This window comes from Theropithecus gelada, chromosome 1, assembly GCF_003255815.1.
Source record: "Theropithecus gelada isolate Dixy chromosome 1, Tgel_1.0, whole genome shotgun sequence".
NCBI lineage: Eukaryota > Metazoa > Chordata > Mammalia > Primates > Cercopithecidae > Theropithecus > Theropithecus gelada.
In genome coordinates, this window is record NC_037668.1 from 194,401,446 (window position 1) to 194,407,354 (window position 5,909).

Genomic DNA, 5,909 nt, shown 5'->3' on the forward strand with positions numbered 1-5,909 from the left:
CACCTTCAGGCTCCACTTCTAACTCTACCTCTCTTGCTATTTCCACCACATCTGCATTTACTTCCTCCATTGAAGTCTCCTTGAATCCCCAGGGCTCTGTGAGGGTTGGAATAAAACTTCTTCCAAACTCCTGTTCGTGTCGATATTGACATCCTCTCATGAACCACAAATGTTATTAATGGCATCTAGAATGGTAAATCCTTTCACATGGTTTTCAATTTCTTTGCCCAGATTCATCAGAGGACTCACTATTTATGAAAGCTGTAGCCTTACAAAATGTATTAGTACTTTTCTTTTTTTTTTTTTCTGAGACAGTCTCACTCTGTCACCCAGGCTGGAGGGCAGTGGCGTGATCTCAGGTCACTGCAACCTCCGCCTCCCGGGTTCAAGCAATTCTCCCGCCTCAGCCTCCTGAGTAGCTAGGATTACAGGCATGTGCCACCATGCCTTTTTTTTTTTTTTTTTTTTGTACTTTCTGAAGAGATGGGGTTTCACCATGTTCACTAGGCTGGTCTCGAACTCCTGACCTTGTGATCCACCCGCCTCGGCCTTCCAAAGTGCTGGGATTACAGGTGTGAGACACCACGTCTGGCCTAGTATTTCTTAAATAAGACTTGAAAGTCAAAATTATTCCTTGATCCATAGGTTGTAGAATGGATGTCATGTTAGCAGGCATGAAAACATCAATCTTCTTGTACATCTCCATCACAGCTCGAGTGACTAGGTGCATTGTCAACGATCTTATCATATTTTGAGTGTTTGGTTTTTTCCTGCCCCTGAACAAGAGGTCTCAACAGTGGGCTTAAAATATTAGATATGCCACACTATAGAGATGTGCTGTTGTCCATGCTTTGCTGTTGTATTTCTAGAGCACAGGCAGAGTGGATTTAGCTTAACTTTTAAGGGCCTTAGGATTTTCGAAATGGTAAATGAGTATTGGCTTCAGCTTAAAGTCACCAGCTGCATAAACCCCTAACAAGTCAGTTTTTGAAGCTTTGAAGCCAGGCATTGACTTCTCTCCAGCTATGAAAGGCCTAGATGGCATCTGCTTCCAATAGAAGGCTATTTTGTCTACATTAAAAACTTGCTATTTAGTACAGCCCCTTCATCAATTATCTCAGCTAGACCTTCTAGACAACTTGCTGCAGTTCCCACATCAACTCTTGCTGCTTCACCTTGCACTTTAATGTTATGGAGATGGGTGCTTTCCTTAAACTCCATGAACCAACCTCTGCTAGTTTTCAACTTTACTTCCATAGCTTCTTCACCTCTCTGACTTCAAGGAATTGGAGTTAGGGGCTTGCTCTGGATAAGGTTTTGGCTTAAGAGAATGTTGGGCCTGTTTCGATCTTCTATCCAGACCACCAAAACTTTGTATCAGCAATAGGGCTCTTCTGTTTTCTTATCATTGTGTATTCACTGCACTGGAGTAGCACTTCTAATTTCCTCCAAGATTTGTCTTTCGCATTCACAACTTGTCTAATGAACCCAAGAGGCCTATCTTTCTGGCCCATCTCAGATTTTGCCATGCCTTCCTCACTAAGCTTAATCATTTTCAGCTTTTGATTTAAAATGAGATGTGCGACTCCTCTTTTACTTTAACACTTACAGGCCATTGTAGGGCTATTAATTGGCCTAATTTCAATATTGTGTCTCAGGGAATAGTGAGGCCTGAGAAGAGGGAGAGAGGGAACAGTCTGTTTGGGGAGCAATCAGAACACGTGCATTTATGTTCACCGTCTTATGGGTGTGGTTCATGAGGCTCCAAAACAATTACACTAGTAACGTTCAAGATCCTGGATCACCATAATTTGATAATTTAAGTCTGAAATAATTTTGAGAGTTATTAAATGTGACACACACAGGAAATGAGCACACATTGTTAGAAAAATAGCACTAATGAACTTGCTCAACATGGGGTTGCCAAAAACCTTCAATTTTTTTAAAGAAAAAACCCTGCAGTATCTGCAAAGTGCAGTAAAACGAGGTATGTTTGTAACTTCAAGTACAGTGCTTTCACAACAGTGTAGCTTAGTAAAGAGCTTATGCTTAAGAATTAGACTGTCTGGACCAAAAAACCCTGCCTCCTCTGCTTACTGTGTATCATTGGGCAGGCTATCATACCTCATTCTCTGCATGTGTAAATAATATTACCTACCTTATAAAGGTGGGGGGTGGAGGGAGCAAGTGGGTGATATTTATGTGTAATTTCCAGTTTTTCCCTGTAAAGTTCTAAGCTGGAGATACAATTCTGATAACCGAGTCATGTCACAGGAAACTTTATAGCACCCATTCATATTCCCAGGTTATAGAAAGCTAAGGCCCAATCAGTCTCCTCAATGGGTATCACTATCAGCTTCTGTGAAGAGTGTGGTTTTTACTCCAAGTACAACCTTCTTCGCAGCTTCTCATATTAGAGAGGGTGTCTCCTCCCCGGAACCAATAAACCTTATTCGCATTGGTAATTTTTAAAAAAATAGCCACTGAATCCTTTAGCCAAGCAAAATTTTAAAGTGGAATTGCTTCTGTTTAATAGTGTGTACTTCTAATCTGAAAACCACTGCCCTAAGTAAACCAGATTTTATCAGTGCCACAGAACTGTCTGAAATTAACTATTTTGCCTCTTGGCAAATCTAACCCTGGAGGGCCAGAATGCATCTCTGTCCCTCTATACCATCCTTGAACTTAAGACTTATTCACCTGGAACCACAGGCTCTGCTTATTGAAATTCCCTCTGTTCTCCACTGAACATTAGTGCATTTTTCAGCTCAGATAAGGAAATTATTGAATTGCTTTCTTTGCTCATATACCAGTAAGACCCAAATTTACAAGCAATTCTACTTACTAAATATTGGCCAGTATGTGAAGAAATGGTGAGAAGGCCAGATCGGGACTGACTAAAAACTTCTGAAAGATTTAGAAGGTTAAGTAGTACAGGCAAATAGATTAGGGGGGAAAACTTAGACTGGAAGATGGGGTTTGAGGCATCCATGAAATAAGGGCTAGGTATCTATCAGTGACGAAAACCTGAAAGGCCTCAAAGCTACCACATGTATCTCCACTCACACTCCAGACTGTGTTAAGAAACTGTCCTCAATATTCCCAGCACCTGACACATACAGAGTTAATACTTGACTCCCTGCCTGATTATACCAGAGACTCACCTCTTGCTTAAACTCTCTGCCTCAGGTAAGTTTTCCTTTTCCTGTAGCACATTATTCCTTTCTGTTGAGAGAAGTTTTTAAAAAAATAATTACATTACATTATGAAGTAAATTTGTGGTTCCTAATCAAACTCTATTTAACACTTCCAAGGTAATACATGCTGACTGATGACTATTAGCTAGTAGGTAGTTTAGTTGTCAATATTACTTGATTTCTACAATTTTTACTGTTAAAAACTGTAGTCAAATTAAGGGTACGAGCAAAGCTGGAAAACTGAGGGAAGGTATCTGTGGTTCAAGGGAATTCTCTATTCAGATGTCTTTAAGACAAAACTGAAAACTATAGATGATGCATATGTAATAGATCTAGGCAGCAGACATCTCAAAGAAATGGTGTAGACCTTCCTCTAAAACAAGCAATCAAAGTATCTAGACTCTGTGACTTTCCACTTTAACTAACTAACCACCAATTCTAGTTCTGCTTCTAAAGCACCTACAAAATAATTAGGTCTGTCAAACTATGATATAGTTTTATATTTATTCATAAGATGGAAAAAAAGTTGCAGGGGAATGTGAAGTCAGTACTGAAAACGGTAAGCATCTATGAAATATGCTGCAATGGCAACACGAAAAATCACTTTACTTGTTAGAAAAGACACACTTAAATAGCTTCTGACTCATTCTACCTTCTGTATCTTGCCTCTGGCCAAGAGTTTGTTGGAACTTTATATAAACGATCCCCTCCTCTCATTCCCCAACCCTCCTCCCCCAATCACTCTTCTATCATAAACACTATTTGTTATTAACTAGGGGCAAGGACCTGGACTCCCCTTACCTTCTACCAGGGCAGCTCAAGGGACAGAGAATGTTCAGAAGTTTATGTGACCAAACATCTACAGTCAACTATTAACTGCAACACCTTTTGGGTTATTCTGTCACATGTCAGAGAAGCCAGAGACAAAACTGCATGGCCAAACTGCAGAGAGACATTAATATACATTACCTTACTTTCATTCGATATGCTTTTGGTGCCATTTTTCCACCACAGGTTCTAGCAAAGGACCCAAGGTATTAGTGATATTTTAACAGTGAATACAACCAAATAGCACATGCCTGCTGGTTTGCAAGTGGGGGTAATGCAAGATGTATAGCTGGTCACCTATTAAGTCTTAAAATTTAGGAGGATTAAACTTAAAAACTAGAATATGAAAAATACCGACAACTGCAGTGACTTGGTAAGGCAAGTATTTGATTCCCATTCTTACCCATCATACCTCTTCCCACAATTCCCTGCAATAAACCACAGCTTTTAATTTAGAGCGGATCTTGAGAAAAACCCTACACTGAAAACTTGGATCAAGGCAGAGCCTACTAATAAGTATCAGACCTGGTGCGGTGGCTCACGCCTGGAACCCCAGCACTTTGGGAGGCTGAGGCAGGTGGATTGCTTGAGATCAGGAGTTCAAGACCAGCCTGGGCAACATGGAGAAACCCTGTCTCTACCCAAGACAAAACCATCAAAACTTGGGTATCTTATGTTTAAGAATTGCAGTATCCATGAGTTAAGAAGGCACGTGTCATTAGTGACTGAATAACTAGTTTTCTTAAAGCTGGGTCTGGAAGCAATATGTTCGGAACATGGGATTTTAGGATAAGTAACTACAATCCCTCAGTACTTCATTTCATAAATTGAGTAAACGATACAAATGCCCTATAGCCTTTTAGGGCAGGTGATGATGTTCGTGAACATGCTAACAAAGCTATGAAAAATACAAACGTAAATAATACTGAGATCTATTTTTGGTCCTTCAGCTTCTGACCAAAAGATGGTGAAACTCTTTTCAACATCTGGCACTATGCATCAAGAAAACTTCTTTCTCCTTGACATCTCCTGCTTCGGCCTCCCAAGCAGCTGGGACTACAGGCATGCGCCACTACGCCCATCTAATTTTTGTACTTTTAGTAGAGACGGGGCTTCACCATATTGGCCAGGCTGGTCTTGAACTCCTGACCTCAGGTGATCTGCCCACGTCAGCCTCCGAAAGAGCTGGGATTACAGGCATGAGCCACCACACCCAGTGGATAGATTTGTTTTCAATATGAGTTTGGCTACCTCAGAACAAGAGCCATGACTGCCACTGACAATAGTTACTTTAGTTGAATAATTTTCAGAGTTCTTCAAAGCAAGAAGTCAAGGCTTTGGATGATAATCCTTTTCTAGAGTATAATGTACTTTTTTTGAGACAGAGTTTCACTCTTTCGCCCAGGCTGGAGTGAAGTGGCACGATCTCGGTTCACTGCAACCTCCGACTCCTGCCCTGGGTTCAAGCAATTCTCCTGTCTTGCTTCCCAAGTAGCTGGTATTATAGGCACCTGCCACCAGGCCCAGCTAAATTTGTATTTTTAGTAGAGATGGGGTTTTGCCATGTTGGCCAGGCTGGTCTCAAATTGCTGACCTCAGGTGATCCACCTGCCTTGGCCTCCCAAAGTGTTACAATTACAGGCATGAGCCACTGCTCCCGGCCGTATAATGTACTTTTTGTTTTTTTGTATTTTTAGTAGAGATGGGGTTTCACCATGTTGCCCAGGCTGATCTCGTACTCCTGAGATCAGGCAATTCACCCACCTCGGCCTCCCAAAGTGCTAGGATTATAGGCGTGAGTCACTGTGACCGGCCAGTACTCTTGACCACTATTTTTAATACATGACAAACCCTCTTTTAGGAAATGATTAGAAGCTCCAAGAA